The sequence below is a fragment of the Rattus rattus genome, chromosome 6 (genome assembly GCF_011064425.1).
Source record: "Rattus rattus isolate New Zealand chromosome 6, Rrattus_CSIRO_v1, whole genome shotgun sequence".
NCBI classification, from domain to species: domain Eukaryota; kingdom Metazoa; phylum Chordata; class Mammalia; order Rodentia; family Muridae; genus Rattus; species Rattus rattus.
This window is the reverse complement of record NC_046159.1, coordinates 26,917,354-26,943,202: the sequence shown is the minus strand read 5'-3', so window position 1 is coordinate 26,943,202 and position 25,849 is coordinate 26,917,354. Positions and strand designations below refer to the sequence as shown.

At 39.9% G+C, this 25,849-nt stretch overlaps 1 protein-coding gene and 1 pseudogene across 8 annotated transcripts in view; one reads left to right on the top strand and one right to left on the bottom strand.

Annotated features, from left to right (window-relative positions):
• Nucleotides 1-25,849, bottom strand: part of Erc1 (ELKS/RAB6-interacting/CAST family member 1) — a 286,731-nt gene that overhangs the window by 231,161 nt on the left and 29,721 nt on the right. The window lies entirely within an intron of this gene.
• On the top strand, nt 24,752-25,399 carry LOC116903584 (annotated as a pseudogene).

Genomic DNA, 25,849 nt, shown 5'->3' with positions numbered 1-25,849 from the left:
GGCGAAAGATCCCAAAAAGAAACTAGACAAATAATAAAAGAGTTCGTTTAAAACCAGAAGCCAGACATCTGGGTCACCACTGCAGAGATGCTAACCAGTACAGCAGGATAATGAATAAAAGCACACAAGTAGAAATGACCAAACAAACCTACAGTCTGCTTGTGAAAGCAAGAGAAGCAATACACGAGACACCGCGAATTAAGCATAAAATCAGACTAGTGATTTTACACCATCAACATAAGGGCTGGAGATGGCTCAGTGTTAAAACACGACCTGTCTGTGTGCATGTCCCACAAAAAGTAAACCGACACACAACAGAAGTACAAAAGCTAAAAAACATCCAACAGAAACTGTATATTTGTCTATACAGAAACAAAACCTTTAAAAACCTTTTTTCATTATCGTTTTTAAAATTAACTTACAAAGTAATAGGTTTCCTTAGTGCATTTTCACGTCTACTTCCCTTGCAGTAATTCCCCTGCCCTGCCCCAACCCATGCCTCAATCCCCCCATACCCTTCTGCACCCACGGTCCCACCCCAACTTCCCCTTTCACAGAACACTTGCTCTACTTTTCGCCCCACACTCCTTCCATACAGACTCCTGCTTTCCCATCATACGGACCACCTTTCCCAACCTGACTTCTCCCATGCTCAAGTCCCCCTCGTGCTTAGAAGCCCCTAGACTCACAGGGCATTCTCTTTCTCCACCTAAAATTATCTCATAGTTTTATCAATTTTTCTAAAATTTCATTTCCTTCAAATGAATAAAAAATAATTGTAAAAAATGCATCATATTTTCTTTATTCATTTATCGATGGATACCTAAGCTGAATCCATTTCCTTCTTACTATGAACAGATCAGCAATAAACATAATGTCCAAGCATTTCTGTGGTAGGATGTAGTCGTTAGGTATAGGCCCCGAAGCAGCAGAGTAAGCACACAGGCACAGTTGTACTTGCAGTTCTCTGGGAACGCTCTCGTTGTACCAGTGCTCACAGTGAGTAAGGGTTCCATTTCCCTACATGGTTGTCAGCATTTGCTGCAATTTGTTTTCTTGATGACAGTCATTCTGAGTGGGGTGAGATAGAACTCCAAATGAGTTAAAATTTGCATTTCCCTAAAGATGAAAAATGATGGGGGGCACTTTCAAAGATATGTATTGGTCATCTGCATTTCTTCTTTTAAGAACTGTCTAGTCAGTCATTAGTTCATTTACTGATTGACAGTGGGGATTTGTACCCTCTTTATATATTCTAATTATTATGCCTTGTTTGTGGTAACTGTAAAGATTTTTTTTTCCCATTTTATGGGCTGTTTGTTCGTTTTGCTGACTTTTTTTACTATGATTAAGCTCTGCAATTTTGTCAATTCTTAGGGGTATTTTCTTTGCTACTGGGGTTCTATATTTAGAAAATTTTTGCCTACACCCATATCCAAAAGTGTCCTCCCTATATTTCCCTTTAGCAGCAATATCATCTTAGGTTTGAACTTTATGTCCCTCTTTATTTTTGAGAAGGGTCTCACTGTGTTGTTCTAGCTGGCCTGGAACTCTGTATGTACTCCAGGCTAGCCTCAAACTCATTTGAGATCCACCTGCCTCTGTCTTCTGAGTGCTGGGATTAAAAGCGTACAGGCCTATCTCAGGTTTTAAATTAAGACCCTTGATCAAATTTGAATTTATTTTTATACAGTAAGGGATGATATATCTATTTCATTCTTCATTTTGCCAGCACCCTTTATTAAATAGGCTGTCTTTAAGGTGTAATTAAGAGAGAAGAAAAGCCTGGTAAGAATAAAAAGACACTGGCCACAAACGAGAGCCATGTGTTTCCTGATAGAGAAATCTCAAACCATGAGGCAAAAGAAGCCCTCTCAACTTAACGTTGTTCCTTGTCAGATACTTGGTTAAAACAATGAGAAATATAACTAATACAACCACCTTAATTTCTTTGTAAATCAGGACAGCACTCTCAGGATGAAGTGTTGTAATGTGTGATAAATACTCAGGTATTGTCTTAGGATTTCTATGGCTGCGATAAACACAAGATCAAAAGCAACTTGGAGACGAAAGAGTTTATTTTAGCTTACAATTTCACATCATGGTGCACCACTGAGGGAAGGCAGGGCAGGAACCTGGAGGCAAGAGCTGATGCAGAGGCCTTGGAGGGAGCTGCTTACTGGCTTATTCCTCATGGTTTGCTCAGTCCGCTTTTCTATAGCACCTAGGACCACCAGGCCAGGGGTGGCACTGCCCACCACAAGCTAGGTCTTCCTGCATCGATGAAGAAAATGCACCACAGGCTTGCCCAAATGCAGTTTACTGAAGACATTCTTTCAATTGAGACTCCCTCTCCCAAAATGACTTTAGCTATGTCAAGGTCACATAAAACTAGTCAGCACACATATCTTGTAAAACACTAACGTACATTGTGTTAGAAAGGATAAAACAAACAAACAAACAAAAAAAAAAACCCACATACCTGGGATCAAAACAGTAACAATTATAGCTTTCTTAGAGAAAGGCACAAATTCTTCTGAAAAGTAAGACACTGTCACAGTGATATCGGTACACAATTTGTCAATAACTTCAAAGACAAACAGAAAGCAAAATATGTCTTTGGAAATGAAAGAAGTGGTTCAGAACGGAAGCATACTTGTGTGCGAGCAAGAGGACTGAGTTCAAATCCCTAGCTGCCACATACAAGCTGGACATGGCAGCTCATGCTGTAACCCCAGCAGCGGGATGGCAAGGAAACAATATGAAGCAGATCCTGGGAGCTGGCAGACCAACACCAGCTCAATGACAGTCCCTGTCTCGGGCCAATATGGCACAAAGTAATAAAGGAAGATATCCAATAACCTCCTGAGGCCTCCATGGACATATGTGAGCAAGAGCACATGCAATCGTATACACACACACACACACACACACACACACACACACACACAGACACACTCTCTATCTTTATATATATATGTATATATATACACACACACACACACACATATATATATATGTTCTTTTCCACATGTTTCCTAAAAACATCTACATCATTCTTTAAGTAGCTAAGAGAATTTATTAAAATAATTAAGAAAATTTTGTGATTTAGCATTGAAGGAAAACAAAAATTGTTTTAAAAGTTAGCATATCAAAAATAGACATATTCATGGGAGTTTTTCTTCCAATCACCAATAAGCAATAAAAGCCATAAACTTAAATAAGTAATCTAATAACGTGAAAACAATTCAAGAAGCCTACCACTAGAACAAACCTTAAAATAGATAAGCACTTAAGTAACTAGAAGGAAGGGAAAGAGGAGAAGGGAAGGGTGAGGAAGAAGAGGGAAAGATGATGAAGAGAAGGAGAGGTGAAAGGACATCAAGACACACAAAAGAAACAGAGCAATTCATTCCATAAAGTAGATTTCTATGGAACTGGGATCTATTTTTTCCTCAAGGATTCAAAATTGAGGAGGCTGAATGAAAGCAATTGGGGCTAGAAGGACCACTGAACCTGTGCCCATGCATACAGGCGCATGGACTCCCCCACTCCCTGACGTGCTGTGCATATGAAACCCAGAGCCTTGTACATGGTAGGCAAACACTCCACAACTGAGACACACCCTAGCCCAACCCCTTTTGTTTTATAAGCACAGTTCTAACACCTTAAGGAAGCAAAAACTATTTTAAACATGCCATTTCTCATTCTAAATACATGGCAGTTAATAAAATAACTTAGAGGCTTGTTTTCATAACTTTTTTCTCATTACAAACTAAAGGTCTTATAGATGTTAAAGTTTTAAAGAATACACAATGAATGTAATAAGACTGGCTCTCTAATTCCTTTGGGTCATCTTTGTCAAATACATTTAACTTTTTAACAATTATAGAAAAATATAGAGATACAAAATACACTAACCAAGACAGTCACAGTAGTATTTCATAAGAAAAATATTAATATCAACAATAGAAGGTGGCTAAAGGATTAGCACCGTGTCGTCTGTATGTCTATGTGTGCACACAAGCGTTGGTGCCCACAGAAGCCTGAAGCATTGGCTCCCCTGGAGCTAGAGTTACAGAGGGCTATTAGCCACTAACCTGGGTACTGGGAACTCAACTCAGGTCCTTTGCAAAAGCAATACATTTTTAACTGATAAAACAATCTCACCAACTCCCTGCTATTCTTGTTTTGTTTTATTTTATTAATATAAAAGGATGTGCTGCGTGAGAAGGCAACTCAGAGGCAGAGCACCTGCTTAGCATACCTAATGCCCTGCTGGATCCCGCATTACAGAATGTGTGTGTGTGTATGTGTGTGTGTGTGTGTGTGTGTGTGTGTGTGTGTGTGTACTGTGTGTGTACACTGTGTGTGTACACTGTGTGTGTACTGTGTGTGTCTGTGTGTCTGTGTGTGTGTACTGTGTGTATACACTGTGTGTGTACACTGTGTGTGTACTGTGTGTGCGTGCACACTCATGATCTCATACACATATACACACATCTGCATCAGAGAATATTAGAGTTAGACATTTCTATAGTCTATGTATATATTACTTTACAAGAAGGAGAAATGTTCTATTCATTACTGTATTATCGAATCCGTAAATGGAAAAACACTGCTAAATACAAGGGTTGCTTCCTGACACAATTGTGCTTATAAAACAAAGAAAGCTAGATACAGTGTTCGTCTAACAAGCAGAGATCAATATCCTTCTCAGTGATCTTGAAGGACACACCCTTGTGAAGACTTCAAAATCAATTCCTCAGTAATCAAGCTGCTCTCTGGTCAAGACACATCCGTTACAACTAAGTGAACATTCCATAAGCCAAATGTGTTTCCTGTCACTAGTGCTGTCCAGTAAGCAAGGCAGACCCTGTCAGAAGCAAACTCTTGTATCGACAAACCCTCGAACTGGACTTTGAGCTGTTTTCAGCTAAAACTTTGCAGAACAAGTTGAGAGCACTCTCGTCTACCACTTTAGTCTTATAAACACGTGCTGCGTGACCTTACGCTGAACATGCTCAGGGATGAACCCCTAACTGAACATATGTAGGGGCTGGCACCCATATGAATATTTACAATCTAGAATAAATCATGTGCTTCCTTTGCTGCAGGATGGCACTTCTCTGAAAATAACTCCCCAGTCCCACTGGCCCGCTGCAGGTAATAAATCTTTCTCCACTCTGTTATGCGTTGACTGCTCATTTTGGCTTTGCCTTCCCAAGATGTGAGCCTACTATGTTAAGTTACACAAGAACACTAAGAAATTTGCTGACCACTGAAACATATGCTAACATGGAACATGTACAAGCTATTAAGTAACAGTGTTGGTTGCTCTTGTATGTAAAATCATCCTGCTTTAAAATTTGCTTTCCTGTTCTTTCTCAATGATATAATTAAATTCAAAGTCAGCACAGGGCAAAACTTAGCCAATAACCTGAAATCAATAAATAAAAGCTCCATTCGGCAATGTAAATGTTAAGCTCTACACATGGACAAAATAACCAGGACTCTAAAACCATCTTCCATTCTAACCAAGCATCAGTGGGGGCTTCTGTCTATCACTGAGGAACTGTTTGACATTTACAGCAAGATTATAATAGGATCTTTGAAATCAAAATGTCAAACTGACATACCAGCTATGGCAATTACTCTAAGAACCAGTGACTAAGATGAAAATACAACAAAAGAGGCAAACTCCAAAAGAAACAATTGTTTTTACTCTCAAATTTGTTTCTGTAATAACATTAGTTCATGTATAGCTCTGGTAAAGGGAAAACTGTTACTAAAGCAGAATTCTAAGGACTCCTGAGCAATTTTTCCAGACAAAGGATCTACAGAAAGCAAAGGTAGAATAACCACCTCAGAAAGTGAAGAAGCCACTGGTTGGCTGCTCCGTTACAAACAACAACAGCGGCACAGAGCATGGCTTCATAGCTGTGATCGCTGCTCTAGGAAGGAAGAGGAAGGGAGATCTTTCCAAGTTCGGAGCTAGCCTAGACTACATATAGAGTTTCAGGAGCCAGGGCTATACAGAGAAACCCTGCCTCAAAACAATACAAACAAAAGAGGAAAAGGGTATCAAGAAAACTATCCTCCTCACCTAAGAAAATAACACTGCATACTGCTTCCAGGACGACCACCCCTCTCCCTGTCTTTAGGACACATTCCTCAGTGCTGTCTCAGTACAGCAAAACACACTTCCACTCAATGTTTCCTATGTGTTTTCAGTACCTGCGGGAGTAGCCACAATGACCTGGGACTGTCTAACCAATCTTCTATGGCAATGGTTTTTTATTAGTGTCCAGTTATAAAATTATATATATTGAGAGTATCACCTCCCATATTCCTAGATTTCCAAAAGTAAAATTTTATAGACACTGATAGCTACTATGTAATTGAAAAAAACACCTATATTATAAATTACTGACTTTTAAGCTCACCTATTATAAAATGTGCTGCAAAAACAATTTAGGAGTTGAGTCACCTTTTTTCACTAAAGCAGAGTAAGTAAAACTTAAAACAACGCAGTACACCTCCCATAAAGAGCAGCAGGCATTAGTTAATATCACAAAGCAAGCTTTGATTTTTATCTGGGTTATAATTCAAAAGCACTTAGTTTATACCCCAATTAAAGTATACATCCCAAGAGCTTCTCTTCCAAGTTAAAAAAAAAAAAAGCTCAACTTTTATTTTAAATAAGCTTTTTGTTTGTTTTTATTGTTGTTGCTGCTGTTGTTTCCAGAGTTTCTCTGTGTAGCCTTGGCTGCTGTGGACTCACTCTGTAGACTGATCTTGAACTCAGAGATCCGCCTGCCTCCAAAGTGCTAAGATTAAAAGCATGTGCCACTATCTGGCCACATTTTAATTATTTTATATAACTGTTTTTTAAAGTGTGATTACAGAGCCTTTCAAGTAAACAATACCATCTAGAAGCTTCAGTTCCAGCCTCAATAGACAGAGACAGGAAGATCACTGTGAGTTCTAAGCCAAGCAGAACTACATGGTAAGATTCTGTCTCAGAAACAAACAAAATATCCAAGTTCCAATACATTAAGGTTGGAGACAGGAAGGGGTGGGTAGATGGGTGGGGGAACACCCTCATAGAAGAAGGGAAAGGAGGGAGGGATGGGATAGGGGGGCTATGGACAGGAAACCGGGAAAAGGGATAACATTTGAAATGTAAATAAATAAAATAAAAATCCAATAAAAAAAGTTGCAATATTTGCTTTGTCCTATTTTCAGGGTCTCGAGTATTCCAGGTTGACCTCCAACTCACTACATCGCTGACGTTGAACTTAAACTTAAGATCAGGGACTGAAGAAATGAATGGCTCGGCAGTTAAAGCGCATGCTGCTCTTGCAGAGGACATAGGTCTAGTTTCTAGAACCACATGGGGGCTTACAACCATCCCTCACTACAGTTCCAGGAGAGCTGACACCCTTTGCTGACTTCCACAGGCACTAGGCATGCACATAGTACATATACGTAAGCACATGCAAAAATATTCAGCCACATAAATCAAAAACAATACATCCACTATGACTCGTTCTTTCCCAATGTAAGTGAAAACTCACAAATTCCTACATAGCCTAGTACAACAGCACAGGAGGTGATCCAGACCACCAGTTAAACAAGAGCATGGAAGACTAGCATGGGCCTGGGTGACAGGAAGAAAGAGGTCTGTCTTCATTAGCCAGGACATATGCTGGGAGGGATCGGGCTGCAGGAACTCCAACCACTCTGAGTTCACAGGGGTGCAGAAGCTAGCCTGAAGCCAAGTGGTCCAGTCCCACCAGCAACTTTTTGGGCAACTAAATATCTATTTCATAAACACTCTATTATTCTAGAAAGAGGAATAGATTTGTTCTACCTTCTACCTAGTTCCAGACTGAAACGAAATCCTAAGATAGATATATAACAAGTATTACACAAAGGCAGGAAACTTAAAACTTTCTTAATGATTAAAAGTTTCCACAAAAAAACAATTACTTTTAAACAGAACAAACAGCCAATAAATGTAAATTTAATATTTATACTACATGATTTGTAGGGGTACTGTAAAAGAATATGAAAGAGATTCCATAAAGTTACTCCCACCCATCATGTTTACAATTCTAAACAGAAGTATTTTAGCTCACTCAATATCATTCAAATATTTTTTGAATTCCAAGTGAATAATCCTGTATTTTATCTTGTAATGACATATAAATGTACAGATTTAATCTTCGTTTTCATTATGTTTTTATTATATGACAAATTCACATTCATTACATGAAAAAAAGTATTAACAAGAAAATTTTAATCAATAATCCTACACTGAGAAAACACACTCAAATAGATCTTTCTGAGTTTCTGAATCAATATTAAATTTACAAGAGAGACCACAGTGAAAAGACAAAAACAAAGAACTGGTACTTGCTACACATAATCCCTGATTCTAAATGTTCCATGAACCTTAATTTATTTAATTCCCATATCCTCTTCATGACCAAGCATTATCTTCAATGTACAGATTAGAGATTTCTCTCCATTCCTTGGGTCAGTAGGTCTAAGCTTACTGGATCCACAGTGTGTAACTTTAAAATGACGCTTATAGGGGTTGGGGGATTTAGCTCAGTGGTGGCGCTTGCCTAGGAAGTGCAAGGCCCTGGGTTCGGTCCCCAGCTCGAAAAAAAAAAAAAAAAAAAAAAAAAATGGCGCTATAATTAAGCTATACCACTTCAAGACACACACACACACACACACACACACACACACACAAACACAAACACATTACATGCTCCCTCTAATATTTCAGTAATCTGTAAATACCAATACTGTGGATACTTTTCAGATATACCAATTTTTTACACTTATATATAAAACATGAGATTCAAGGATATTTTTAACACTAAATATTTTATTTATATGAAAAGTTGTACCTATATAAGGAAACAGCTTTGTCTTATAGGAAGCTCCACCACTGAAATACCCAGAACAAAATACTCTAGAATTTGACTACTCCAAAAACTCTTACTTATAAACCACACAATATGCTTACTCCATGTTAATGTTATTCTAAACTCTTTACGTGCATAGTGCATATCTGTTCTCTTTCTCCCTGCTTCCTTTTTTTTTTTTTTTTTTAACGCCTCAAAACATTAAGCAAGCTAGCTGGCATTCATGTCAGTTACTCAATACATACTTCTGACATACAGATTAGACAATGCTATACTGAGACAGCAACATATATAGGAATGAATGAATATATATATATATGAATTCCTTCTTCCCACTCACATCACATTTCCAGAATAGGATACAACAGACCATGAGAAAAACAGCTCAAACTCACTTTGTGTAACTGCTGAATTATGTACTCTCTAAGGTTAAATAAATGCATTTGCTGGCCAAAGAGTCAAAAGTAAATTTAAAAAAAAAAAAGCATCCAACTGAAACACAAGGATTGTAGTAAAACGCCAGTAAGTATTGAATTTTAAGAGAGAAGCCTACAAGGAGCCATGTATGGTATATATCCCAGCACTCAGGAAACTGGGGCAGGAAGGCTCTACACAGGCTAACCTGTAAAGAAGAGGGGACGGTGTAGTTTGAATGAGAATCTTCCCCCATAGGCTAATATGCTTGAATACCTGGTCCTCATCTGGCAGAACTGTTTGGAAAGGACTAGGAATTTGTAGCCTTGTTGGAGGAGGTGTATCACTGGAGATGCCTTTGAGGTTTCAAAAGACTCAAGCCATTCGCAGTGTTTGTCTCTCCTCTTCCTCCCTCTCTCCCTCCTTCCCTCCTTTCCCCACACCCCACCTCTCCACCTCCAACTTTCAGATCGAGAACTAAGTTCTCAGCTGCTGCTCTAGTGTCATGTCTGCTTGCCTGCCGCCATGTTTCCTGAAATGATGGCCACGGATTCTAAGCCTGCCCGGTAAGCTCCATATTAAATGCTTTATAAATTCTCTTGGTCCTGATCTGATCTTTCTACAAAGCAATAGAAAAGAAGAAAAGGAATGACAGGGCAGGTATAGTGACACAAGCCTTTAATCCCAACACTTAGGAGGCAGAGGCTGGTGGCTCTCCAAGACAACTAAGGCTATACAGAGATATCCTGTGTGAAATAATAAGTAAATAAAATTAAATTTAAAAACAGGAGTGTCAGGGCTGGAGAGATGGCTCAGTGGTTAAGAGCACTGGCTGCTCTTCCAGAGGTCCTGAGTTCAAATCTCAGCAACCACATGGTGGCTCACAACCATCTGAAATGGGATCCAATGCTCTCTTCTGGTGTCTGAAAACAGCTACAGTGTACTCACATACATTATAAATACATACATACATACATACATACATACATACATACATACATACATACATACAAAACCAAAAAAAAAGGGAGTGTCTAATTGCTCTGGCTATAACGTCAAGTACTATACTGAATAGGTAGGGAGAGAGTGGGAAGCCTTGTCTTGTCCCTGACTTTAGTGAGATTGCTTCACATTTCTCTCCATTTAATTTGCTGTTGACTGTTGGTTTGCTATATATTACTTATGTTTTGGTGTCATGAATTCCTGACCTCTCCAAGACTTTTAACATAAAGGGGTGTTGTATTTTGAAGGTCTGGTAGAATTCTGCACTTAAACCACCTGGCCCTGGCTTTTCTTGGTTGAGAGATTTTTAATGACTATTTCTATTTTCTTAGGGATGATGGGACTGTTTAGATGGTTTAAATGATCTTGACTTAACTTTGGTACACGGCATCTGTCTAGAAAATCATAATTTTCTAGTTTTGTTGCATATAGGCTTTTATAGTAAGTTCTGATGGTTTTTTGAACTCCCTCGGCTTCTGTTGTTATGTCTCCCTTTTCGATACTGATTTTGTTAATGTGGATCCTGTCTCTGTGCCCTTTGGTTAGCTTGGCTAAGGTCTATCTTACTGGTTTTCTCAGAGAACCAGCTCTTGGCTTTGTTAGCACACATACAGCAGAGGACTGCCTAGTCTGGCCTCAGTGGGAGAAGACGTGCCTAATCCTGAGACTTGAGGCCCCAGGGAAGGGTGATGCTTGGGGATGGGGAAGTACACCCTTTCAGAGATAAGGAGGAAGAAGAATGGGATAAGGAACTATGGGAGGGGGATACGAGTGGGACAATGGCTGGAATGTAAATAAATAAAATAATTTTTAAATAAATAAATAATGTAAATTGTAAACAAGGGAAAAAAACAGGAGGAGAGGCAGTGGTGGCAGCAGCAGCAATAGCAATCACTTATTGGTCCAACTTGAAAGTCTGGCAAATCCTTATGTATTCAGTGTTATAACAGATCAAATATAAAATTCAATACTATATCTCACAGGTTCAATTACTACAATTAAGCCTCTGTGAATTAAATTTCTGTCATGGCGGGACATGGTAGTATACACCTGTATCCCAACATTCAGAAGGCTTAGGCAAGAAGACTACAGTAGAAGGCCACCCTAAACCACACAAGATCATCCCTCCCCCCCAAAAAATCCATGATTATATACTCAGTACAATTAGGTCTACTCATTCGGCGCCCTAACAAACACACTACAGCACAACTCTCTATACATTCCCGATTATGTGGTTCAGATTTTAAAAGCCTGTTTTGTAATATATATGCACTACAAATACCTAGTGTGGACCAGCAACTGAAAGCATAGGCTAAGGGCCCTGCAGGAAGGCTCAGCGGTAAAGACACCTATTCCCAAGCTGGCAGCCTGAGTTCAGTCTCCATGGTGGAAGGAGCTGTCCTTACTGTCCACGCCCACACGCTGGCATGTGTGCATGCAAACACACAAACTACAAGTGTAACAACAGTTTTTAAAATACACCCTGAAGCTAGGGCTGCTGCTGCACTTAGAGCTGGTACTGCTCTCCCTAGAACCAAACAGAGTCAGTTCCCGACACCCATACAACTCCCACACAGGCTCCCAATCACCTATAACTCCAGCTCCAGAGGGACCTGACACCTCTGGCCACCACAGACACCTGCACTCATGGGCACGCACCTACATACAGATGCATTAAAGTAAGATTTTTTTTAAGTGTATTCTTAAAAGAATAAAATTTAGCCTTATTCGGTGTGACTGTTTAATTTTATGAAGCTACGATTTTTCTGATAACTGAGCACTTGGCATAGGAGCCTCACTGTGTAACCACTTCCTGATATAACGCCAGCAGCTAGTACATCCACATTAGAGTTCCTCTGAAGCCGTGAGTGGGCAGAACACAACTAGAGCCAAAATGGGGAACACATGGGATTTATTCTCCAGAAAAAGAAAAAAGAACACAGGAGCGAAGGAAGGAGCATGGAGAAACCATCTGTCACAAGAACAGTAACATGCCACCTCAATCTAGGCAATCAAGTTTTAGGTTTTAATTGTACTGTGTGTTGTAATGGCCAACAGTTTTCAAATTTATTCATGCTAAATTATGAATGGAATGAAGAAGAGGAAAAGCAACAAAGTCACCCTAACTACTGAAGAGAGTAATTCCTAGAAGCAGAAGGAGAGGGAGGGAATGGTCAGAGTTGAGCATGATGACTCAAACCTACGATGTCAGCACCCAAATGCAGAGGCAAAAGGATTATGATGAATTTAGGACCAACTGAGCTAAAGTGTGAAGCCTAAACACACACACACACACACACACACACACACACACACACACACACACACACACAATCAGAAATCAGCCAACACTAATAAATTCAATTTCTTCTCATAAATTTTCCACATATATTGTATTTCAAGCCTGCAAGCAAGTTCTAAATTTTTCAAAATTGTTTAATAAATTAACTTCCCAAAAAGGAAGATACAAGATGAAGTTACAACCCAAAAATCCAATGTCACTCACGCTATCTCAACAGCCCCACCTTCATCTACACCTAAGTCCTTCTTTGGGTTTTCAGCTTTAAAAAGGTAAAATCATTGGCATTAAAATGAACATTAGTTGCTGCTGCTCTTTTTGTTTTGTTCTTTGGGACAGGGTCTTGTTATATATCCCTCACTGGCTGAGTTCTCACTACCAATCCCAGACTAGCCTTATACCTGCAACACTCTTCTTTCCCGTACCCCACCCCTGCCCTGATTCCTATCACTTTTAAATCTCAAACTACAGTACACTTTAATATAGAAAAGGCAAAACCATTAGATTCTATTTCTTTTGTATGTGCATTAGCATTTTGCCTACATGCATGAATATGTATCACATGTGTGCCTGGTGCCTACTGTGGTCAGAAAAGAATGTTGGAAACCCTAGAACTGGAGTTAGGAATAGCCACTACATAGGTGCTGAGAACCGAACCAAGATCCTTTGGAAAAGTAGCAAAAGTAGCAAGTGCTTTTCATCACTAAAACATTGTGGTGATTTGAATATGCTTGGCCCAGGGAGTAGCACTATTAAGAGGTGTGGCCTTGAGAAAGTGTGTCACTGCAAGGTAGGCAATAAGACCACCCTCCTAATCATGTGGGAGCCAGTCTTCTAGCGGCCTTCATATGAAGATGTAGAACTCTCAGCTCCTCCAGCACCATGCCTGCCTGGGCCCTGCAATGCTCACACCCTGAGATAATGGACTAAACCTCTGAACCTCTAAGCCAGCCCCAATTAAATGTTGTCCTTATAAGACATGGTGTCTGGTCATGGTGTCTGTTCACAGCAGTAAAATCCTAAGCTAGAAATCATCTCTCCAGTGTCCACAGACCTCTATTTATTTAAGTCAACAATGTCTATGGTATCTAGAAAGTAGAGAATTGCCTTTAAACACTTTTTTTAAGCTAGGCACAATGGCATACATGTGCAATCCCATACTCTAAAAGTTGAGGCAGGAAGATTTCAAGTTCAAAGACCATCCTGGGCTATAGAGTGAGATGCCAAAAACCAAAATAGTTTTTAAAAACATTCTTGTAAAATATGAATCACTATCTTCTAAGCTATTTGTAAACATATAGTTGTTGAAATCTGTTCCCTGAAAGCTCCCTCCCCTAAAAGCCTTATTTTTCAAAGAAGAAAAGGTAAAACGGTAAGATGGCCCAGAGAATGGGAATGTTTGGTGCCAAGCTCCAAATGATAAAAAAGAACTGACACCTAAGCTGTCTTCTGATTTCCACACAAGGGCTGTAGCACACCACACAGACAGACACACACAGACACACACACACACCACAAACTAAATCAGTCAGTAAGCCAGTAATTAATTAAATATGTTTTAAAAAAAAAAAAGGAAAACAGAGATTTGTTTGAATAGCTCCATCTAAATGCCCAGTTACTGGTAACCTAGCTTTTCCTTGCAGACTTAGCACACAAAGCACACCTACTCTATGAAAACAAGAATTCTAATTAAAGAGAGTCACATTTAAAATTTTATTTTCTGGTTACTTCTGAATGAACTTCAATACATATCTTTAGTTTAAGATAATAACTTGAGAAGTGTTGCATCACGCAGGTGTAGAAAGGTACAAGATAGAACAAGGCCTGCCATTGGACGAGAAGGAAGGATGGGCGGGAGAAAAGTTTTAGAGAAGAGACTGGAACGGAGGGGAGAAGCAGCTGAGAGAACATGGAGGCGGATGTTAAGATTCCACGCTGCACGTTTACAGGTTGTTATGAGTGTTCTTAAGGGATGGATGTGTACAGGGCTTTAATGTGTCTAGATGGGCAATTATATCTTATCAATTGGACCAGAGGTTATTGTGCTGTGTGTTCTTTCATGTGGCAGTTTTAGTTCAAGAGAGTGTGTGGTGGCTGGAGACACTAGCCCACCTCAGAACTGGGATGTGTGTGTCTGGCGTGGGGCAGCCTGCCTTGGGAACTGGATGGGTAGTGAGATTGCTGCCAGGCTCAGAGAGAGGCCATCGGCAGTGTGATATGGGATGGAGCAGAGCAGGTGAGAGGCTTTGCTGACAGAGATGAAGATGTCTACCAGGTATCTCGGGGCACTGCGTGCCAGATCTAGTGCAGGGTAAAAGACAGCAATTATTTTTTATAATTTTACAGCAACAGAGAGGCATAAACATAATCATAAAACAAAGATGTCAATGTATGAGGAGGAATAGAGGTTACCTTCTGTTGCAGGATAATTAATCACACTATGAACCCCAAGATTGACAAAAAACAAAGAAACTGTTTCTAGTTGTAGTGTGGCTCAGGCCTCGGCACAGACCCTTATCCCTGTCTAGAATAGACACACCCTTAGCACACACCTTTAATCTCAAACACTGAAGTTAAATTAGTTTGAAGGAGGAAGCACCCATGTTTGAAAGTGATGTCTGATTGAGTGGCAGACAAAGATCTGACAGAATAGGATATGCACAGGTCTCATGGAAAGAGAGAGGAATGAGGAGCTTCTTAAGAGAGCCGTGCAGAGAAAGGAGGGAGGAGGCAGTTTTACCAGGACAGTTTTACAGAGACGGGTTGGAGAGAATGAGCCAGAGAAGGAAAGGGAGCCAGCAGATTAGAACAGATCGTCAGAATTAGTCTGAGGCCAAGCAGAGCAATGGAGGAGAGGCCGAGAGAGAAGCCACACTGCATCAGTCAGGAGGAGTTGAGCCAGAGCAGCTGAGTTGAAGTAGCCAGCCAGAGACCAGAAAGAAGCAGAAAGGGTGAGCTTATTCAGCAGCAAGTCTTAGTCTGAGAACATTCTAGGCCTAGAGCGGATTGTACCAAGATTAAGCTTCCAGGACTAGGCCTCGGTTAACAGACTGAGGCAGAAAGCCTTGGGGACAACAGTTACTACAGTAGATTAAAATTACTTTTACAACCTTCCTCCAAATCAATAATTTATTATCCCGGTGATATAAAACTGAAGTCTTTCGTGATACAGAAATTATGTATTTATTGTTCAAAAGTGCAGTAGGTAGAAAGAACATCACCAAGTACAACTCAATCAACAAAACTCTGGGAAACCCAGAGTTAACTAAAAATAAACCAAGTGTTCGCACATCGTGAAGCAATGAATGTTGAATTCAGTCTTCAGTGGGAACTGTAAACAACTGCAGTATAAGATACCTTCCTCCTCTCTAAAGCAGCCAGTGTGGGACATGAGCACAGAGAACTGTGGCAGCACCGCTGACTCTGAACTAGAACATTTGGCAGTGCCGTCTTGGACAGCACACCATCTCTTAGCCTCAGCTGCCACCAAAGGGATCCAATATCTTGTCTGACCTTCACAGGTACCCAACACACATGTGGCATACATATATACATGCAATCAACACACCCAAACACAAAAAACCCAAAATGAATAAATCTAAAACATTAAAATATTATTGCAAAAAACTGGTTTTTAAAAAGTATCATTAAATGCAAGACTGCCTTAAAAGTCAGTTTACTTTTATATGTCATTTATATATAATAATTTTTATATAGTAAATTAACAATAGACTCTATCTGCACCTCATACAGAACATAAAAACACAGCCTGTTTCTTTGTGAACACTACACCATGTCTATATAGCACGCTCTATAAAGGTCATGGGCACTCTGATAAACAAACTCTACCAGCTTCCCCTGCGAGCACAGACAGTGCATGAATAAGTACAATTGTTCCAATAAAATTTTAGAAACATTAAATTTTCATAAAATCTTCATGTCACAAATTTGATTTTTCAGCCAATTAAACATGAAACCAATTAGTTTGCAGGAAGTACAAATCGTCCCACCTAATGGGGTGGGCACTGGGACTAATCTGATGGACTTCTATTACTTATCAATGCTTCTCAGTTAGTCCACAACCAAATTCCCACCAAGCCCTCAGAAAACTGTCTCTGTAATTTTTAGTTACATGTATTTAGTGTGTGTATAAGAGAAAGGGGAAGGGAGGCAGGGAGGGAGGGGGAGAAAGGGGGGGGACGAGAGAGAGCATGTGAGCACACAAATGAGCAGGCCAACTCATTCATGCCACCCTATCCATTTTGGAGTCTGAGGAAAACTTGTAGGAGTCAATTCTTTTCTTTTCACCAGAGATGGACTTAAGTTGTCAAACTTTGCAGCAAGCACTTTTACCCACTGAGCCACTATCTTCCTGTACACCATATTAAAAGCTACTTTCTTCCAAAGAACCATCCTTTATGCCATTCTAATTTTTTAATACTATTATCTTTTCTTTTGTAAATAACAGTAATAGTAAATGTTTCTATTTGAAAGTTCTGATCATTTTACCCCATTCCTTCCTACTTTTTAACTTTTTATTGCTGTACATAATTATGTCCTGAATCGGAGAATGGGCCTGTTAAATAAGTGTGCTTATGTCCAAGCTTGTTGACCTGAGTTTGAGTCCTGTAACACACATGGAAGAAAGGTGTCCTCTGGCTTCCACATGCACACCATGGTACATATGTGCATATGAAGAAGATAAGTAAGTGTACATTTTTAAAGATGTTTAAATCAAGTCTGGGAATTGTTAATCTAATGCTTTCTGCCTAATTAAAACAAATAAAGTGGGGCTGGAGAGACGACTCAGCAGTTAGGAGCATATATGGTTCTTCCAGAAGACCAAAGTTAAGTATCGATATCCAATGGCTCACAACTTCTGGTAACTCAAACTCCTGCAGAACCCGACTCCTGTGGCCTCTGCGGGATCCTGCACCAGTGTGCATGCACCTACATGCACAGAAATGTAATCTTAAGAAAAGAGAGAGAGCACTGCTCTGACAGTGAGCCCTGCCCATGGAGACCAACTACACAAGCTACTCCAGTTACACTGCCAACAGCTCAACAGGTCCCCATCCTCTCAACGCCTCTCTATGAACCTCTTCTGAAGGGAGAGCCCATCATACTCCTAATTCTACTCTTGGAATTTCTTCTAAAATTAAAATATGGATGACTTTTAATGCAGACTTGAATTTAATGAACACTTTCTTTAAAAGTTTTCTTAGCAATTATTTTAAGTTTTAATTTATTTTATTTTTGCGTATGGGTGTGTTGATTACACATGTGTTGAATAACTGTGGAATTCAGACAAGATTCTTATATCCCTTGAAACATGGAGCCACCATGCAGGTGCTAGGAACCGAACTCAGAGCCTTTGTAAGAGCAACAATTGGGCCAAATCTCCAGCCCTAATAAATATCTTAAACACACATCTACATTTCACTCTGTTGTGCTTAGGTAAAAAGACCAAAACCACACTGTAGTTCACTTTGTAGCCAGATAAATATCTATTATTAACCAGAAATAAAGCTTATACAAAATCCACATGTCCCTCTGTAAATTTTCAGTTCCTTCATCTATAAATACAGACAGTATCACTTATCTACAGGACTACTGTGAAGATTAGAAATAATATACCCACTCACCAAGAGGAAGCCTTCCTGGTATTGGAAACCTATCCAACAATCCAGGGTTGGTAAGGTCATGAATCTTGGAGGTTGATCTATAACCAACCACTGCTTTACTAAACCAGCAATATTCCTAGTCACATTCTAGATATTTGACCTTATGCTCACAGGTTAAATGTGCTTCTTACTCTTCATCACAGAAACTTACCTCTGAAACAGATGAGACTACTAAAGCAAATCACAACCAATCAAAATGCAGAGAACAAGAGATTTTGTGGTGCCTTTTCCCAACTGCTACATCTACGACACAAATCCTGAACCCAGGCTCTGAGATTTATGACACAAATCCTGAACCTAGGCTCTGAGATTATTGAGAAAATGAGAGCAGAAAGATCGCAAAAGCCAGACAAACAGAAGTTGCTGTGAAATGCAAATATGGGTGCCCACACTCATGAGATCCCATCAACATGGCTGCCTAAACAAGATCTAAACAGTGACAACACCAATGGACATGACCATCAAAGTAGGACATCTTGTGGGGCCTCAGTCCTTGACAAAGAACTACAGACAATGGGGAAATAATAAAATAGGAAATAATAAAAATGGTCTTCATAAGGGAAGGGCCCCCAATTGGTTATCCAATAACAAGTGGCCGGCTCAGATCATATATACATAGGGAACATTGTTTGGGCTAAGCAGGTTGCATATATGGAGAACTAAAGAAAGAGGTCATGATTTTGATAGAGAGCAAAAAGAGGGGACATGGGAAGGGCTGAAGGAAGGAAAGGGGAAATGTAATTATATAATTTCAAAGAAAATGTTAATGAATGTACAGAAAAGCATCTAGAGGGGCTGACGTGCCTGTCAGGCAAGCACCAGATCCAAGCACTCACAAAAAGCTGGGACTGCAGAGAAGGGCAGAGCAGGCAAAAGCAGACAAATGAATCCCAGTGCTCAGGGGACAGAGAGGCGACCTGAAGGGAGGAGGTCTAGGTCCAGTAAAAGACCTTGCTGCAACAAAATGAGGTGGAGGGCCAGAAAGATGACTCAGCAGGTAAGGGTGTGTGCCATCAAGCCTGAAAACCTAAGTTTATCCCCAGAAACCACACGGTAGAAGGAAAGAACCAATTCCTACAACTTGTCCTCTTGGTACTACACATGCACTGTGTCATGTGCCAACCACCAAAAATAAATAAATAAAAATAAAGTGGAGAACAATTGAGAAAGACACCATTCTCAATCTTTGGTCTTCACAAAAAGCACACACACGTGCAAGTAGGTATACATGAATACATCCACACACCACACACCAAAAAGAAAGTATCTACAGTGCTCTGTGTGCACAGTGCTCTACCACAGTCATTAGTACCGTCTAGCAACAGCATTATTACAAGAACATTTTCATGGACACAACTATTGCAGAGGACACATAAAAATCAAGATATGTCAGATATAAAATCAGTTTTGATATAAATGAAATAATTGGAATGATGTGAGCATAATGTATCTTTTGATGATATGCACTTATACAAGATTTTAGCAAAATTTTTGTAAAATATTAAAAAATGAAAGGCAGTACAAAAATGTAGGAGTTTAGAATGGCAGAGGAAGTAAACGTAAGTGCTGAATGTCGACTACACTAAAGAAATTTCCACGGCCTTGAGAGGGTTAAGTTTTCTTCACACAAGAACACACAGTTAAAATTATTTGCAATATTTTGTTCCTAAATGACTAGCCAGAAACTACTTACCACAGGAGGAGGTGGGGGGAGACTAGGACATGACACACACTCAGAGTATTTTTCCAGAGTATTACATTCCTTTTGGGAAAGGACTCTATAATTCACAGATGACTCATTATGGAAATAAAAATGTTAAATAATGAACATCACTGTAACTGAAAACCCTGCAGACTAATTACCCTACTGAAAGCGCCTGGTAGCTCCTCCAGGAATATTAAGACTGATTTGCTATCCACATTAGTTATCTCCCATGTTTATTATGCATTGTGACCCACTTTCTAAAAGACCTATAGTCCCACACTACTGACTGCCTTCTAGTAGCAGATTATAAGGTACATTTGTACTTGAAAAATACATGAAATTTATATTCATGCAATGTTTTACTTTCCAGTCAACTAACATCTATTGCACATTTATGGCAGACAGTTTTGCCCACATTTTTTTTTTCTTTTCTTTTGAGACAGGGTCTCACTATGTGGATAGCTCTGGCTATCCTGAAACTTGCTCTGTAGACCAGGCTGGCCTCCAACTCAGAAATCCACTTGCCTCTGCCTCCTAAGTGCTGGGATTAAAGGCATGCAACACCATGTCCAGCCTCTTGCCCATAATTTTACACATACTACTGCTTCCTTTAATGTCACTTAACTATTGCAACAATTAAAAATGTACTGTCCTCACGTAAGAACTGGTAAGGTTCGGGGAGATGACTCAGCAGGTAAAAAGTACCTGTGGGGCAAGTCTGACCACCCTGAGTTTGGAACCCATGTAAAATGACAGTAGATGTGGTATGTAGAATCCTAGCACTCTATGTGAAATGAGAGGCAGAGACAGGAGAACCTGTGGGAAGCCCACATACGAAGCAAGCATACATACAAAGCACAGCACAGAGTGACAAAAATCATGAGACGCCCCCTCAAAACATGAGAGAAGGAAAGAAATGACCTACAAGAAGCTGTCCTCTGACCTCCACATATATCACAGCATGGACATGTCTGTGCTCGCCGGTGAAACTTATAAGACTGCACTTTATATGTAAAGGCTGATCTTTATGCCAACAACCCTAAAAAGAATTTCAACAGCCATGAACTTATCACAATTAGTAATGCCAACCTCACTTTATGATTCTTAAATCGGGGCAGTGTAATCCAAGTATATGAGATCTGAGAGAATCTCACTAACATAACTGACAGAAATACAGTCATGGACTTAACACTGGCTAAGGACTCTGTAAGCTTAATGGCCTAGAGAAGATGACTTTGTGTTCCTGTCTATTGTGTGTCAATATTCAGAGCCCTAGATACTGACCTCTCTCATTTCTGGACTTTTACAATACTCTCTAATTGCTAAAAGATCTCCACTGTCCAGAAATCCTTAATGAATATCTCCCTCTACCGATAAAATCCTTTGCATATCATACATATATGCACACATACACACAAACTTACACATACACATCATACACACCCATAAGAGTAACAGTTTTAATATTTTAATTTAAATTAACAGAAAACATTAAAAAGGGGGGTTGGGGATTTAGCTCAGTGGTAGAGCGCTTGCCTAGGAAGCGCAAGGCCCTGGGATCGGACCCCAGCTCCAAAAAAAAAAAAAAAAAAAAAAAACATTAAAAAGACAAATTCCAAGGTCATCATCACTATATAACTAGTTCTGACATAAGTAAAACCTTAGATCATTTCAACTACAAAGCAAACAAAAGCATTTAGCAAAACAATGCATGGAAACCTACTTGGCCAATGATGGTTTAAGATTTGAACTGCCAGATGTACAGAGTAAAACTGTTTACTGCAGTTGGAGTGTTTCCAGCAGTACAGGGCCCAAGTCAAGATGATGCCTTACCATTGACCACAGAGCTACATTCCCAGCACCAAAACCTGGATTAGGATTATGGTTATGGTTGTACACTAAGTAAATTTTAACGTTTTATAATACACAAGCTATATTTCCATAAGTTGTATTACTTATTGAATTCTGGATTTTATTAATAACCCTTGATTATCTAAAGACACTGGTTTTTCTGATTTCTTGTGTGAGGCCCAATTTTCTTCATATACTTAAGACAAACTGACAAACACTGAAGAAATAAACAAGCATTCTTAGTTCTTCCTGCCATGCCAAACAAGACAGTTTGAAATTTTACAAATATTGCTTATATTAACATTTAGCATATTATTGTTGTGGGTGTTATTTTAATAAAACACTATTTTTTTTAATTTTCCCACTTAGGATCTAGCATGACACAAAACAAAAAACAGTATATGACTGATTATATAAGGCAGATCAGGTTCCACAAAAAGTTCTCCAAGTAAACCGGGGTCTCCTGCTGACAGTTGCTACTGTGGAGGACTATCTAGTACCTAACACTCATCTAAGACAGTGACACAGTGTGACAATTACAAAGCTAAAAAGGTCATGTGTGGAAGCCACCAACAGTAAAAGATGGCGCAAGGAGACTGGGGAGGTTGCTCATTGGTTAGAGCTCTTGTCACTAACAGAGGACCTGCGTTCAATCCCTAGCACCCACACTGGAACTCTAGCTCCTGAGGATTCTGGCACCAGGCAAGCACATGGTACACAAGCACACATGCAGGCAAAACACTCCTACACATAAAATAAATCCAAAAGAAAGAAAGAAAAACGGGGGGAGTGCTATTTACTGTTGTGAATAGACACTATGACCAAGAACTCTTATAAGGACAGCATCTAATTAGGGCTGGCTTACAGGCTCAGTCCTGTATCATCAAGGCAGAAGCATGGCTGCATCCAGGCAGACACGGTGCAGGAGAGCTGAGGGTTCTACATCTTCATCTGAAAGCTGCTAGCAGACTGATTTCCAGGCAGCTAGACAAGGGTATTAAAGCCCATGCCCACAGTGACACACCTACTCCAGCAAGGCCACATCTCCTAATAGTGCCTTTCCCAGGGCCAAGAATATTCAAAGCACCTCAGGGAGGGAGGGGCTGAGGACCGGAGGGAAGGCCCAGCATTTGAAGCCCCTGTTGCTCTGGCAGGGGACCCAGGTTCAGTTCCTAGCATCCAAACGGTGCTCACAACCATCCCTCTCTCCAGTTCCAAGGGATCCCACACTGTCTTCTGACCATCATGAACACTAGGCACGCACGTGGTAAACCCTCCCATGCTTTTTTAATTTTCCCACTTAGGATCTAGCATGACAAAAAAAAAAAAAACAAAAAAAACAGTATATTTCTGATTATACAAAGCAAGTCAGGTCCCACTGGGTCTCCTAAGGCCAGAAATGTATGTGCATGCAGCAGGCAAATCACTCAAGACAAATACAAAATACATGTAAAAATAAGTCTGAAAAGAACTTTTAAAGACAAAAACAAGTTATTATAGGTTCTCAATATGTATATGCTTAAGCTGTACATAAGCACCTCAATCCCATATTCTCCACGAACTGCCAAAACAACCAAGCCCAACATGATCTCCTCGGTATAGACTGGGATGACACAAAAGAAGGATTGTTTTGGTTTTCAACTGTGTTGTTTGTTTTTCTGAATCTCACTGCATAGCTCTGGCTGTCCTAGAACTTACTCTGTAGACTGAACACACAGAGACCCGTCTATCTCTGCCTCTGCTGGGATTAAAGGCTTGAGCCAATACACCCAAAGGAAGCTTTCAATGAACATTACTGCAAATAACAAAGAGAAGTGGAAGTATTTAATCTGTATTAAGGACTAACTTTCTGATTTCAGAAAGAAAAATAGGAATATTTTTAGAGATGCACAGGGCAATACAAAGTCAGTTTATAAAAGCATTTCTAATTTTGTTTGTAGAGGAAAACAGAACATTTCCAATACAAAGTTGTTTCCATGCTGAAAGTACATTTCCTGCAATATTTCTTTTTTCTTCAGAAACTTCCTCCCAGTTCATCATACAAACAAAACAAATTCCAATGTACTTGTTAACTAAAATGAAAGACTAGGAGAAATCTACCCAAAAAAAAAAAAAAAAGACAACACTTTCTAATACAGTGATTTTCAGGAATTTTCAGAGATTCTCAAACTTCCTACCTTTAACAAAAATAATTTATTGAGCCAAAACACAAAAAATATCTGAATGAAAACAAAACAGCTATGTACAGCACTGACATCTAATAGCTTCTCCTCCTTCTCACTACTCAGGGGCATGAGCACACACCGGCCTCTACTTCAGCGTTCCTAGGAAGCAGAGTAAATTCCCCAATATTAACACCATTCCTATTATAATATTCACAGCTAATAAGTCACACCCACTGGTCACACTACTTCCAAAAGCACATGAAAAACCTATATTCAAATATTTAAGTAAATTCACCATTTCTTAGTCTAATCTGGCTCCACTCCGAGTCCTCTACTGTTAACAATGCTCGAAACGCTTCCCTCTTGCTATCCGTCTTTGTCCAAATAGTTCTTCACAAACATCCCACGAATGTGCGCCTTCCTCTCCACAGATCTGTCTCGCCATCTCTCCTCCCATGGCTTATGCTCCATGCCTTCATTTCCCTCCATGCCTTCATTTCCCTCACGCATACTTAAGAACTGAAGGAGTCAGAGAACGCACACAGCTGTCAAAGGCCTAGCTGGCCTCCCCGGGCCACTTCCAAAACGGGTGAAGCATTATTCTCTAAGTACCTGATGCCTCCATCAAATAGATAAAGCTTTTTAAGAAAATACATTCTGGAGATTGCTCACAGTGAGAGCAAACTATGACAGAAACAGGTGCCTTCTGCAAAAGGGAAATGTTTGATCTGGCAGAACACTACAACAGACTACAAGAGGTGAGCTGCCCTAATCTTCAATCATGAGAGGTTCTTCTGACACTTGACACTCCCTCAGAGGAGGGGCACCAGTGCACAATGGCACTGACAGGGACAACCTGACCGGAAAGTTTTCAGATCTATGATTTGAAGTGAAATGCTTTAATGATCTCAAAGCATAAGAAATAATGCTCAAAATTTATGAGGTATTGACCTCAAGCCATGTAGATGCTGATGGCTTCCTGTGTTTTCCTGAACTGTGGTAAAGGCACCCACATTCATGCATATGATGCCAACACTGAAATTTAGACATTTACTGGTATATTCAAAGGAGACAAGGGTGAGAACCTGGTCAGAAAACCCAAGATGTTTATAATCTAGGTGTGTTGGAACCAGCAGGATGTGCCTGAGTTCCTCTGGACCTCGTGGATCATCAGAAAGACTGGCTGGTCCACAGGGTTACCGCTGCATGCTGCTGCCTCAGTGTACATGCTGCCTGCAGGTCAGGAGTCCTCTGTTGTCCTCCTCAGCAGTACTCTGGTGCAGAGGGCATTTCTCTCACTTAGAAAACCCTCACCTAGGGGTTGGGGGATTTAGCTCAGTGGTAGAGCGCTTGCCTAGGAAGCGCAAGGCCCTGGGTTCGGTCCCCAGCTCCAAAAAAAAGAACAAAAAAAAAAAAAAAAAAAAAAAACCCTCACCTAGAATGGCTCATGGTACACTCAGGATTTGTGTGAGATATTGGCAAGGTTATCAAGCTCTTTGGAGGTCAAGGTGAACAGAAAGGTCTTTCAGTGATGCACAGACCCAGGTCAACTGGCTTTGCCCCAATGCTAAAAAGCTGAAATTTTGTCCCTAATCTAGTAAGCGGAGCCATTTGTCTTATCTGCATATATTTCCATTTTATAATAAAACAGTTATCAGTCTGCTGAAGCCTTTACTCCATCAATGTAAAATGTTTCAAGGTTTAAAATGCCATAGAAGAGTGCTGTTTTGTATTTGTTAATGTTTTAACACATTGGATATAATCAAAGGGCTAAAAACCAGAAA